The 15,406-nt window shown below is 34.9% G+C and overlaps 1 protein-coding gene across 1 annotated transcript in view; it reads left to right on the forward strand.

Annotated features, from left to right (window-relative positions):
* Positions 1 to 491: 491 nt before the first annotated feature.
* gcgra (glucagon receptor a) overlaps positions 492 to 15,406 on the forward strand; it is a 56,707-nt gene continuing 41,792 nt past the window's right edge. Inside the window, exon 1 of the mRNA XM_042719790.1 lies at positions 492 to 732. The gene's annotated coding sequence lies outside the window, so the exon portion shown is untranslated. The remainder of the gene's footprint in view (positions 733 to 15,406) is intronic.

Raw genomic sequence — 15,406 nt, forward strand, 5'->3', positions numbered from 1 at the left:
GATAGATATATATATATATATATATATATATATATATATATATATATATATATATATACACACACACACATATGTATATCCTCAGTGTTAGTCTAATATTATAGATAGATAGATAGATAGATAGATAGATAGATAGATAGATAGATAGATAGATAGATAGATAGATAGATAGATAGAAAACAGGTATCTTTTTCTTGTGAAGTAACCTAGATAAGTTAAAATAATCAGAACGTAAAACAAGGAGTAAAACGCATGAAATCTAACCCCAATTTTCTCTATACAGTTTAAATTAAACTTCTTAGTACTTGTTGCCATAATGGATACTAGCTGAAGTAACATAAAAGTAATATCACATTCAGTAGCTAAACTGAACGTTAGTTTAACATAAAACGGTCTCAGTCTCAGTCTGTGGACCGTAATTAACGCTGTAATTTAGTTAATTGTATAATGCAGTCAGCAGTGGTCACTAGGCTGAGTGTTGACGTCAGGCTGATGATGCAGACACGCGCTCTGCAGCTTCACTTTAGACCCTTCATTGTGTTCGTGATCTGGAACTCAGCGCAGAGCGGTCAGAGGAGCAGATTGATATTCTCCGAAGGATTCATCTCGCCTCAATCCAGTCAGGATTGGATTACGTGTTAAATCCTGCGCAGGGATTCGGTTCTGTCCCTCTGAAGATGCCCGCTTGTGGATCGCAGATTGGGGACTTTTGCGGAATTAAACGAGCTAAAGGTAAAACACTTTTGTTTCTCAACTGTAACCTTAGCGAGAAGTTTTTGTTTGTTTGTTTGTTTTATACTGAATCGTGGAACTACACAACATTACTTATTTTTTTCGTGTTTAAGGGCAAAAATGAAAGTTGAGTAGAATCGACAGTTATTCTGAGGATCATAATAGATTATGCATACGGATTTTGATTTAAATGAAACTGTTTATTTCGGTGGAGAAAATAAGTAACACCTAAAGTAAATCTTTTGGTTTGTGCAGGTTACTCTTGCGAAAGAGAACTCTTAAAAACAAGTTGTCTGATTGCTTAACCTCAATCTTATCAGGGCAGGAGTTTGTGAGGACAAAAACATCACTCTATGTAAACATACTATACTACAGAGAAAGCTATAAAATAATTCCTGAAATATTATTTTTGTATGCGTCGCATAGCCTACGCTTACGAAGGCGAATAGTAGCTAAACTTTAAAATGGATATAAGTAAAGTAATGACATTTTATTTTATAGTTGTTTATAAGAACAGCATATAGTAGGGTATCAACACTACTATTACCTTGTAGTGTTTTCAGCAGTTTAAACTGGTCCTGTCAGTTCTCGTGCCACACATCTTAATCTCACTCTAACAACACACTCGCTCATTGTGAAATTCCCAAAAAAAAGCAGGACCCACTATATTTGCTTATTGTGAAATTGCGATAAAAGTGTAGAATGTTTTTCGCTGGTCTGTTCCTAGATTTTAGCAATCACCAAAGAACCGAAGCGGGAGCGGGGAAAAGTGAGAGAAATCGCTTGTAACGTTAGTTCAAATGTATCGATATGTTTTAGCTGATCATTTGCGTATTTTTGCTAATTGTTACCTTTATGCTAGCTGTTCGGAAGCGCTCAGTCATCAAAGAAGTTTTCACAGTTGTGTTTATAGTTGGTTGTGTTTTGTTGGTGTTTGCTTCAGTCACTTGTTATTTTGGTGACGCTGACTTCACTCAACTGCATTCTTCTTCTTCTTGTTCTTTTTCCCCCTTTTTTATTTTTTACATGAACTGTGTAAAACATTAGTGTTTATCTCTCCATATATCTTTTATTGCAACAAATTAAATGATGCACCACTATTTACACTATAATATATAAGTAAATATTCATTTAATCACAACTGATTTTAAATAAGAAAATACACTTAAAAAGACACTCTAACAATCAACACATAATAAAAAATTAACAAAAAAAAAAAAAAAAAAAAAAATTCCAAATGAAGTAAAAAAAAATCAAAAAAAAAATCAAGCTTTGTGTCACCACAGACTCAGCACAGACTCCAAATGCCTTCAGATTTTCACCCTTAAATATGAATAAATTTTTTGGAATGTAATAAACAGTATGAAATGTACTTGAGACAGTTCAAAACTGACAATTCAAAACCTTTGTTTTTTGTGCACCTACTCCAGCACTGCCGCTCAGTATCTGTTGGTGGTGCAGCTTTGGAAGCCTCCTCAAAAACTGTCTGGACCACAGAGCACCACTCTCATAATTTAAAATGTTCTGTTGGTGCTTTTGTTATTTTTTTTTTTTTTAATTAATTAAGCTTTATTTTATTTTTTGTTACACATCCATTTAGAATTATGTGTTCTGTGTGTGCAATACTTGCTCTTTGTCCTACAAGTATTGCAGTTGGGTCCAAAACAAGACTGCGCCCACTTTCATTGTGCTTTTCATTGTAGTGTTTGGGAGGGGGGAAAAAATCTAAATATTTTCAAAAACATGACATTTATGCAGAGTTGTAGTACTTGGACTTGGACTGCAATTGTGAACGAACTTGGACTTGGATAGACTCGGGTGGGCTCGGACTCGGACGTGGATAGTACAGAGTACAGACGAATCCATGTCATGTGTAATATAAAAAAAGTAACAAAATTAATATGAAAAGACATTAAAGGGATACTCCACCCCAAAATTAAAATTTTGTCATTAATCACTTACCCCCATGTCGTTCCAAACCTGTAAAAGATTTTTTCATCTTAGGAACACAATTTAAGATATTTTGGATAAAAACCAGGAGGCCTGTGACTGTCCCATAGACTGCCAAGTAAATAACAGCGTCAAGGTCCATAAAAGGTATGAAAGTCATCGTCAGAATACTGAAAAGCGACGGGAACGCTCTTTGTAAGCGAAGAAAACAAAAATAACAACTTTATTCAACAATTCCTTTGTCAACAGTCTCCACTGTGTCTCTCCATATCACCGTATGGATGCGCTGTTTCTACGTGTATTTAGCTTTGATTTAAAAGAAAACAGGTAAGTGATTAATGGCAACATTTTCATTTTTGGGTGGAGTATGCCTTTAATAAACGTCTCCAACTTAAACTCAATTGATTAAAAACTAGGACTCGACACTGGACTTGGACACTGGACTCAGATACAACACTGCATTTGTGACTCAAAAAGCTTTCTGGAACTAAAGCCTCACAAAGGAAAGATGGCAGCATCCAGTTTGAGTTCTTTCTGGGCTTCATGTGCCAACCAAGCAACTGCCATTGAGATGAATTGGAATGCTAAGGGATAGCTCTCTCCAGGTGTTATAGACTTTTTTTTTTTTTTTTAATCAGCTTAATTGAGCAGATAACCAGCCAAGCTGGCAACACTGGTTGCTTCTACGTCAGAGATGTGTATCTGGACTCAACATCTGCTTTGTCCTGGTACCTAAAAAACTCTTAATTATCTATAAAGAGTGAACACGTTTACTATGTTTGTAATGCAAACATAAATCCATCCAGACTGTTTTAATGCTTGAGGGGACCTGAAGTGGCCGTCAACCATCTGATGCATTCAAACATTTACAGGTTCTTCTGTTGGCTACAGCATCACATATTACAAGACACAATAGTATTTCATAATGAGCAATTAAGTACTAGAGAAAAGTTCTTTCAGTTCACAGAGTAGAAACATGAAGGCTGAGTCTCAAGGCATGCTATACCTGAATAATTTTCAGTAATTTACAACTTATTTAATTTCACATGCTGGGATAGTGACAGTATGTGACACAATAGTTTTGTGTTGTTTCACTCTTATTTTTCCCCTTTCATTGAAATCCAGACCTTCACACAATGTCTTGGGTGCACAGGCCTTGTCTGTCATGATTTTTTGCTTAATTTTCTAATGATGGCATCGTGTGTAACTGGGGCCTTACAGTTGTTCTTTATATGGAACATGAAGGCTGAGTCTCCTATATTTTCTAATGATGGCATCGTGTGTAACTGGGGCCTTACAGTTGTTCTTTATATGGGCATAAATTTCTCCACATTCCATCATTTGGCATCATCTTTTTTCATGGGCGTAGAAGCCATTTTTATTTTCTTGACTTTGCCTAATTTAGAGAACATTAATGTTTGGGCCTTGTCAATACAGAGAACTTACACACATAAATTAACAAATTTGTTTTATCTTATCACATCCAAACAAGTTCCAAAAGCCAAATGTAACCCAGAGCTTTAGATTAACACATGTGAGCGATGGCACTGGTGCAAACAAGTCCTACAGACAGCAGCAGGAGACAAAACATAAGTAAACAAACCCACTGTGCACATAATTGGTCTGGGCTGTACTGTTCCTTTTAAGTTGTAATTTTTATAGTCACAAAATTTAGTCATACCAGCATAAAAAAAAATGGTTTCCTTTTTGTGCACTCAAAAAAATATTTAAGCCTAAATTTAAAAAAAAATAATTAATATATTTTAAAAACCATGGTATAGTTTATTAATAACTATTTGATATTATTAACTATGTGATTTTAAATAATCATATTTTAACAATGCACTTATGCAGATAGCTTAAAAATATTCCTAGCATATTCATATACGTGTGTGAAGTGTGTGTGTGTGTGTGGGGGGGTGGCTTTGCTTTTTAGACAGTGCTTGTGCTTTTTCAGCCCCCTTTTTTTATTTACAATATTAAGAAGGGACTTAACAGTCAGTGCATGGATGTGAACAGGAATAATTTATTTATAAGATTTGTTCACTACCAGTCTGAAGGAATGGATACAGATACTACTTGAGGGAACTATAAGAATGGTTCATGCTTTAATCAATATCTTTGCCTCTATTCCTGGATTCTAGATGCTTTGGGCCGATACATCACATTGTGAGGTGGGAAGCATCACATTAAGTCTGTAATGTGTGTGTGTGTGTGTATGTGTGTGTGTGTGTGTGTGTGATTTTAAAACAGTGATGTTTATTGTTGTTTTTCACCCTTGTGAATGCAGTTTTCTCATTGCTACCAGTCTGTGCCTAATATCTAGGATATTGTTAGCACAGCAGTTTACTCAGCTTATTGTGCTACTCTATTAAAAATGGAATAAGTTCTCCCATTTAAGGCAGCACAGAGGATGTTTTAAAAATATATTTTCCTGTCTGCTGAATCATGGGACCAAATCAGGTGACAGAGCAAAGGGTACGTGTAGAGGGGAAGATGGCATCCTCTGTACCAGGCATTTTGTCCAGACACTGCTCATATTTTCATTACAGTATGTCAAACAGAAAGAGCATTTGAGGCAAAGAAAAATGTCATTGTTTCATTCACTGTGCTTTGTATATATTGCACCCAATTCTGATTTGTTTCTCAAATCCGATCTTTTGGAATGGCTGTACAAAATAAAATTGCATCAGTTTGTTCAGACAGTGTAGTCAGTGTCTGTTTTATGCTGACTTACACATCAGTACAATACCAAGAAACGTAAGAGAGTAGCTGTCAGTGTGCAAAGAGAACAGAAAAGTCCATCTTGCCGTGGTGCTGAAGTGACTGTAATCCCTTTTCTGATCTGACCTTTTGCCAGTTCCAATTTTAATAAGATTTCAGTTCACATTCTAGGTTGGATTTGTTTGTAAAAATAGATTTTTTATTTCTAGTTAGACAAAATGGATATGTGATTATGAGTCAGATATGACACATACACACAAAATAATTGAAACATTTTTTTCCCCTTTTTTCTAAACAAAAGATAAAAATAGAAAAGACTGTGCCACATATAGACATGACTCAGTACTTAAAGGCAGAGTAGGTGATTTGGTTCAGAAACATTTTTTGTTATGCTGGTTGAAAGTCTCTTCACATCCCGACAGCAATCAATAAGTTAAGTCTAAATGTATTTATATGTATTTATATCATCTGTGGAAGGTGTAGGACCATAAGATGCTCATCCAATCATATCTCTTGGTCCAAGGAGTACAATAGGCTGTCCTACCTGCCTGTCAAATTATGTATTTACCTCCACACAGACATGATACATCATCAGCGCGTTCCATTACTCTATTACAGATCAAGCGAGAATGGAAAGCATTATTATTCTAACATTTTGCACTTTGTACTGTAAAGTTTTCTCACCGCTGAATGAGACATGAGGTCATTTGACAGCATTGAAATCAACCCTCCACCAACGCCGTCTCTCATCGTGTCGCTGGTTAGCCTCTGGTCTGGCTGTGTGTTCAGTTTAATCCCAAATTGATGAAACTGGTAATGTCTTATGTTAGCTGTTGTGCATATTGCAGTATTTCGGAAATTAAATGTGGTGATAGGTGATACTAAAGGTTAAAGCTTTATTGCTTTATAGAAATAAACTCCACTCCAAACCTAACCAATAGCGTTAACCAACCCAAACATTAGATAAAAAGTCATTTGCTGAAGCAACCTTGGAATTTTAGCTTGCTCTTTTTTCTTGACTCGTGTTTTTATGGGCTCGTACCTGAGTGCTCTGTATTGCAAGTGCAGTGCTGTACCAGGTGATCTACTGAGCAAGTTTACTATGTCACAAAATCAGTGCATATGGTCGTTTATGTGATGCAAACATTATAATGTATTACTTTACAAATAATGTACTATGATAAAAAAAATGTTTATGAGGTCATATAATGGTATTGTGCAAGAAATTGCATAGTAAATCTTGATTAATCTACTGATTTAATAATCTGCCCCAGTAATCGTGATTTTTGACTTGTCAAGTCCTCATTGCAGCTTATTCTGGCCAAGAACCATTCAAGAGAACATCTGACTGATATTTGACTAAAAAAATATTAAAATACAAACAGGCTGGACTGTGAGTAAACTTCTGTTTGTACCTTTGTATAGTGCTGATGATTTCACAAGCATAATAAGCATAAAAAGCGCTCATTACAGTAACCTGGCTCATGGAAGTTGCGTAAAGCCAATCAGATTAGAGTTTGCTGCTTAAAAATGTGCTTACCATTTTTTGCTTGCAGTATGTTTGTGGACTTGAGACTAACCAGGTATGACTGAAAGCTGTTAAACCCATTCAGTCACTCAGTTGGAATTGTGTGTAACGTGACTTTGCGTGAGGTTGTTTGGAGCAGCTGTCCAATGATGTGGGGTTACGAAGGGGTCCACGAGTTCACCAAGAGTTTCATTGTACGGAGAGTGATCACACGTGCTGCGATACACATACCCTGAGATAATTAGAGCCTCATGTATCCCAGCACTCATGTGTACTGTATGTGCACTTACAGGTGTTCAACAAGTACAAACAGTGCCTGAGAGCTGTAGGAAACAATAAGCCTTCACTTACTGGATTAGCATTGACTTCTCTGTTTTTAACCAGCTCAAATTTTATTGCCAATCATTCCCGCTTTTCTTCTCGTGGTGTGTTAAACGAATCAGCTCTGAGTTTATTAAATCTGTCCAAGTACAACGTTCTCAAACACACATGCTCTTTATCTCCCTGTGAAATCACATTACCGCTGTCATTTGTCCTGTGGAGAGACAGACACTCATGACGTTAACACAATCTGCCTCTGTCATCTGTAGCTAAATCAGTCTTAACCAGGCGTGATGCGACAAGTGTCCAGCGACAAGTCATTCGTCTGTCCAAATGGAAACTGAATATGCAGTTACACACACTGACAGCAAAAATTATTTGTTATATGGTTATGTGGAGCTGGATTTTTAATGTAGTAATAATAATGATAATAAAATGCACATACTTCTCCACTTGTCTACATTTGTATGTTGTTTTATACAGATATTCAACCTCGGTAGACGTGCAGATTAAAAATGTATTCATGTATGGAAAAATCTGAAAATATAAGAAACAAAATCACTGTCTTCATATTTTTGTGACAGTTTCACATAGAGTTGGAGACTGACTCATTCTGTGACAGTGTGTTTATCACAAAAGTGCAAAGCAACTAAAATTGCATTATCATAAAACAATAATGTATTTTTAATAAAAAATGATCCAAATATGTTTTAATGGCTAAAAAGAAATACTGCATCTCTGGTTTATACAGTAAAGGGCATTAAAGTTAACACACAGTTGCTTTCATCAGAGCTCTGCACAAAGGTTTGAGTCTGATCCAGATGTGTGCCCAAATATCGCTAATCATCATTTGCATCAATTTCAATAGATTATCCTGATCTCTTTCATGCAGCAGCCTCTCATCTCTGTGAAAATTAGTTGCATGTTAACTGAGTCCTTAAGATAAGTTAACTGTGTCATTGTAATATGAAAAATAAAAATAAAAAAAGACAAAAAATACATCGCAGGTATCATTCACGGTTGTTGTTTACTATTATTAGTGACATGAAGCAACTGCAGCAGTTCGCTATACATTTCAGTAAAATTACTAAGCAATGAGCAAATTTGGTCCACCCTGTTGATATTCATCCACTGACATACCACTGCAATTTTGATTTATTCAAATAAAATGTATGCAAGTGGATTAGAGCTCATTATTCAATGCAATTAATGTCACCAAATTACTGTTATTTTAGTATCATTGAGAGACTATGATAGATTGGAGTTTTAGTGATTTTGTTGTAATAATAATAATAATAATAATTGTTAAATTTATTCATAAAACCATGATCCACACTCACAAAAATAAGCGTCTTTTAGCGTTTTATTTTACATTAATCACCAGCAGGACAAAACACAAATGTTTCAGCTCAAGGCCTTATTCAGTGCATTGAACAATTCAATTCCTCCACCCACTTTTTAAATTACTAATTATACTGAGGTCATCATTCATTAGCCAATGTTGAGTTTCTAAAATAACACACATATTCCATTTAAATGCTTGAGAATATCCATTTGTATACTGTATAACAATCTACTAACACTTTGCAATATATACCCATGTCTATAACATGAATTACAGAGGATCCCATATTTATAACAATTTCCCAATAAAACAGTTTAAAAAATAAACAATCACCAACATCTACTACCCAAATAAAATTTTAAAATATATAACAATGGAAAGTAGAATGATTAAAATCATCAGAAATACATTGTCATAAATAACCATTGATCCTCACACTGTAAATACTCAATATATACTCCACAAAATATTAAAATGGATTTAACCAATTATAATTCATTACAGGAAAACATGAAGGTCTAATTCCTCATTATCCTAAAACCTCCTCTATACCTATGCATTCCAATTGTTTGATTTCATGTCCCAGCTCGTTGATATGTCTAGCTACTGGAGAAGTTATTTCTTGTCTTCTAATACTTGATTTATGTTCATTAATTCTGTTATGATGATTTTCCTATATATATATTTTTTGACAAGGATATTTTAACATATAGATCATTTTACAAGTTGAGCAGGTAATACAAGATGTAATTTCAAAGCATTTTTTTTCTCAACAAGTTAAACACAATAACACATTCTTTTGTTGATTTAAAATAGAACATTTGGGTGAAGTTATTTCCCAAAGTCCTTTTCCCGGATACCCTCTTCTAGTTGGTTTCTGAACTGGCCCAAAATGATTTTCTTTGTCAAGATATAGTTTGAGAAGACTACGTATAGGAATCATCTGATTCAGAAGAACTTGTGACTCTCAATCCCCCTCGTTTTTGCTGAGGTTTTGGGTTATCCAACATCCAAGTGTAGACTTTGTGGTCTTTAAAGTCCATTGTGTCTCTGTTGGATTTGTGAATCTTGACACTAAGTCATTGCATGCTGAATTTATCAAGTTTTTCTTCCGTTTTTCTCTGAAGATCATCTAGTTGTTTCTAATCAAATTTCCATCTTACAGCTTTCTGGTTTTTTTAGATAATGACACCATTTCCTTTTTTGTAGACTCAATGATCAGAAGGATCAGAATGATCAGAGTTGTCTCGGCCAATCATTGGTTCTTAAATTAGACTGCATTATTTTTATTTTTTGGTATTGAATGAATTAAAAGTATATTTATAATCAGCTTCTCTCTCACTTCATACAACTGATTTGATTTTAGTCAAAAGGGCTGTATCTGTAGAACAATGGACAAGTGTTAAAATGCTGTGTACTTGTCCCTTTTATTGAAATAGGAATGTAGTATGGCTGACATTGATATTCATATAAGGTAATAATATCTCTGTCTTCATCACCGGGAGAAACATTAATTGTGTCTATTATGAAGCTAAACCAGTTTAAGCATCCACAAATGGGCATGATTGAACAAATTCTCTGGATATAATGGCTTATATTCTCCATGTCCAGAAAGCTCAACAAGAAAATGACACCGTCGTACAGCATCACATTTAGTAGACTCTACAGTAGGACAGAAGTGGTGTGCTGTAGAATGTTACTCTCTCATCTGTCCTCAGCACACGTCATCTGTCATCATTACCGCTAACATTTTTCCAACACATTTCATTTGTAAAGAGATTGCTGTTGTATCTGTAAATGCAAGCCTTCTGTTATAACCAAGGAGAGCTTCTGATGTAATCACAGAGAGAAACTTTCCAGTCATTATAACAAAACAAACCCTGACAGTGCATCAGAGATGTGAGAGACGCTCACAGTCCTGCTTTTGTATTGAATATCAGTATGACTGTGATTCAGCCACAGTTACTCACAAACATGCTGGCATCCAGCACAACCTCACTTCAACCTTGTTTATATATAATAATACTTTTATACATATAAGATTTGTTAACACACATCATTAAATTTCATTAAATCAATGCTCAATGGATGTGCAAGTGATACAGTTCCTACCTTGGCTTGCAGGCTCATATACCAACGTCAGCCTTTTTCAAAAAACATTGAATAACATAATTAATATTCATGACCCAAGCTTTCCCTGACACGGTTTGTGAGGCACGGGCACAGAAGACCCTTTTCTGCAAAGTCTGTGCACTCATTCACCTATATTTGCAATGCCTCCGAGCAGCTATTGCAGGCATCCAAGAACTGTTTTAATGGGGAAATGGGGAAATATCAAAACCTTGCCAAATTCAGATTTATGTATATTAATATATTTTAAATCAGCAACAAAATCTGACATGAACTGTGCTGTATATGTTGTTTGTTCTCCTCAAATAGCATTACAAAGCATTTTCAAGTTTGTCATGGTAATGCGGTGATGTAAGGAAAGGCCCTCTGCAATTTTGTGTGTGTGGGGGGTGGGGGGTGGGGGGTGAAAGGGGGGGGGCTAGCTTTAACAAACTTTAACAATAATCTGATTGATTGTGATACTGTACTCACTGACATGCTTGTGCACGAATCACGGTCACGCACACGCTCACAAGAATGTAAGATCTACTGCATAATAATAATAATTAAGCAATTAAATAAGTAAACAAGAATGCTAAAATAAGTTCTAGGTTTGTAGTTATATATGAGGAGTGCCATATAAATTTTCTTCTAAAATTGTTATTTTCTTAGGCTCCTATGTTTATGTTCAGTTATTTTACTTTAATAGGAAAGAAAAGAAACTATTCATTGCCATTAAAGTGAAATTACTGAACCTACACATAGGAGCCTGATAAAAATGCTCATTTCTGAAGAAAATTTAAAACGGCTATTAGAGGCTTTTGCATCTGATCTCTTCATTTGAAGTAGTAATCAATTTACTCTATTTGAAAATAATATTTTATTTTTAAATGTGCACATTCACTGTTATTCGTATGTCTAATAGTAAAAAACGCAAACGTCTCTTGTCACGTTCATTTATGATTAACAAGAATCATGATCACATATTTTCAATTCAAAACGGCGAAATTTCATAAAAAAAGGTGATTATTTTGCATCACTAAATAGACTATTACTGTCGGTCACTGAACATTTCTATCGTAAAACAGTTTTCTAATACAGTACCACTTACATCTTTCCATGATCTCTCGTTGTGTGTCAGTAACCCCGCTTTCACTTATACGAGTGCTGTTGAACCAGACTTAAACTTTAACTATCAAAACTTAACCACCCCCAAACAACAACTAAAAAAACATACTCGAATTCATCTCTAAAGGAATATGACTTCAGAACACCCCAAGTAAAATCATATACTCTATCAGCTATGACTATAGCCGCTTTTCCACTATTGGGCCGAATGGTTCTCTTTGCTTATGACTTCAGAACACCCCAAGTAATATGATAGACTGAGATTAAAAAGGATAGATGTCAAAAATGAAATTCTGTCATCATTTAATTTCTCATGTCGTTCCATCATTTTTTTTTCTTAGATGGAAACAAATAGAAGATATTTTGAATAATGTTGGTAACCAAAACCATTTCAGGTCAAATTGAATTCCATAGGATGGGCAAAAAATAAAATGCAGGTCAGCACAATACAAGTCAAATGGACCCAACACTGTTTGGTTACTAAAATTTTTCAAAATAGGTTCTTTTTTGTTCCACAGAAGAAAGAAACTCATACAAGTTTGGAATGACATGAGGGTGAGTAAATAATGACAGAATTTTCTTTGTTGGGTGGAATAATTTTTATTATTTAATTTTGAGGTAAAACATTACATTAAACATGACTTCATTTCATTTCCTTTTAAAATTTCAAATGTTTAAAACATTCATCTGAATTAATTGGACGTGTTGGAGCCGTGCTCTTGTAGTGAGTTCATGTACTCTTATAGACTATGCTATGACACTTTTCCGAAATGCCCAAATACTTGATAAATTGTATGCCATTGTTATTTATTTTTTATTTTTTAATGGAATTACTGAACCCATTATTCATTAACAGCTTTATGAATAATAATCATCTCGTCTCTCGCCTAAATCAAAAACCAATTAACTCAGCATTCAGAAGCCATAAACACACAATACACCAGGCACAAACTCAAAAACTTAAGTCACTCCGACACTGCGAGTAGCATTTGTTCAGTTGGATTAGACTATGAGTGGCACTCTGCGAGAGGTAGAAAAACATCACAGTGACTTGCATCATCAGAGTGGGCTCCTGATGTCTGTGTGTTAAGCGTGGCCTGTTTTGTAAACAAGCAGGAAGAGCTGACCTTGATCTGTGGCCTACGTGATGACGGCTGAACCTTGACCTACTGGACACATACACACTCTATGTGTGACTTCTTCTGGACCCTGCTTGGTTCATGTTAAGAGATTAAAATGTGCCATAGGACTGCACACTGAATCCATAAATGTTTTAAAAGGTGTCAAGTTAGAGGCAGAAGCCCATATGACGATGCTGTTTTAATAACTCAGTGTCTATTTACATTATGTACAAAAAGACCACCTTATTGACATACAGGTTATTTTAACTAATTCCACCCACTAATATCTGGTTGGTCCACACACAATAAAAAATGACGTTCAACATGTAACAGTTGTAAAGGCGTAGCAAGACATACAGAAGTAGCTTCTGACGTGATCGACCCAAGTTAGAATCCGCCTTTTGCCAGACTCCCTCTTCTCCCTTTTCTCATCATGTATCGGATCAGAGGGCATTTACATTCGATGAAGAAAGTATTTGTAAAGCGTAAATAATGTGCATATCAATTGTTGAATAATGAAGTATATCGGGGTTGGGGTAGTGTAGGGAGGGCTTTATTGTCCAAATAAGGTGGCATCCATTTAATAATTTTAATACATATAATCATTTACACTCTACATTACTATTGCTTCCTGTTAATGTTCAACAATACTGAGGTGCAAATAGTATCTGCCACTATTATATACACAACATACACAAAAACAACTATTTACACTTGTTGCAAAGAAAATACATAGTGTAAATAAAATCTTTTAACTTAATGTAAATGCTAAGAAAATACTTCTGTTGTCAATAAGTGTAAACAGCATCTATGCTACTTACATTTAGTGCAAATAGCCACTGCCTTTCTATAAAGGTGTGTACAACTAACGTGTAAGTTTATACTAGTGGTAATGGACTAACAAAACCTTAATTTAAAAAAAAAAAATTACTGTATCATAGCTATACTATACCAATATTTTTATGGACTCTTGAAATTTGCATTTATTATTACTGTTGAATTAATTTCACATCGCTGCTTCTCGTGGGCATGATGCATTAAAGCAGGGCTTTATATATGAAGAGTTGGTCTAACATTATTACTAATGTTAAACAGCTTTTACTGCACCCGGCGTTTTTAAATGACACTTTAAATTTGCATAACTATATAAATGACTTGGCTAAAGGTTTAAAAAAAAAAATTGTACTATGGTACTAAATGTCCAAATTTTGGATTTCGTTAAACCATTACCTCTGGTATAAAGTGCTTAGCTTTAACACATCCTCTAAAGTGGCCAAGAAAGGGAGTGGAAGATTGCATTGTGTTGTAGTGATTTGTTGTGTTGTGCTAATTTTGTTGTGTTGTGGCTTGTTCCCGTTGTGTTGTGGACATTTCGCACTACTGGGCCACTGTACTTAGGCATTTACTGTATGAAATAGTTAAAAGAAAATAGTAAATATCAATAACGAAAGTAATAAAAATAACTTATTATTCATAATATTATCTGATATTATAAAAAAATAATAATTATAGTTATTATTATAATTATTACTATTGTTATTATTATCATTATTAACATTCAATCAAATCAGTCAAATTGTATATTCCCTCCACTTCTCAAGTTGTTCATTCACATCTGCATTTCACAGTGTTGTGAGAATGAGACAGGTTGGCACAGTTTTCATTCTTTTTTTTTTTTTTCAATATAATGGAATAAACATTAAAATAATCCAACTAGGTGCAAATTTAGTTGCTATTGAATCTGCTCCTGAATGAAAGCTTAAATCCTGTTAAAAAAAGATTTCATTCAGGAGTGAGTTTAATAAACAGCTTCACCACTTTAGTGTGTGGTATTTCTTAAAGGGGTCATATGATGTGATTTCAAGTTTTCCTTTCTCTTTGGAGTGTTACATGCTCTTGGTGCATAAAGAAAGTCTCAAAACTAAACTAAAAGCTTTTACTAAAGTCTCAAATCCAAAGATATATTTCTTTATAAAAGTTAAGATGTCAACCACACCCTCCTAAAAAAAAAAATGGCTCTTTCTAACAAGAAACCCACATGTTGGATTTCACGATGTGGGGAACCTCTGCATAACGCCGCCCAAATGTTCATGCAAAGAAAGTGGAAGAAGGCATACTTTTTATTCTTGCTGTTGCCACCTTCGCCACGTATTGAAGACGTTGTGTGTTTCATTGTGAAAGCGAAACTATTTTGTTTGGCCTTCTGTAAGAGGACACAACTAGAAATCAAGTTAAGTTCCAGAACAGCTCAACCCAAATATTTAGATGTGTGCAGTGCATTTTGCTGGGCGGACGAGGACTGTTTCCTGAACCAGTCTGCTAAAATGCTTCTATAAACATCTGCAACTACAAAGTGGGGCAATTGCAACTTTGCAAGGAGAGTCTGGCGCTTCTGACACACAGGGCCCTATCATACACCCGGTGCAATTCAACTAAATACCAAACACA

Source organism: Cyprinus carpio, chromosome A3 (assembly GCF_018340385.1).
Source record: "Cyprinus carpio isolate SPL01 chromosome A3, ASM1834038v1, whole genome shotgun sequence".
Taxonomy (NCBI): domain Eukaryota; kingdom Metazoa; phylum Chordata; class Actinopteri; order Cypriniformes; family Cyprinidae; genus Cyprinus; species Cyprinus carpio.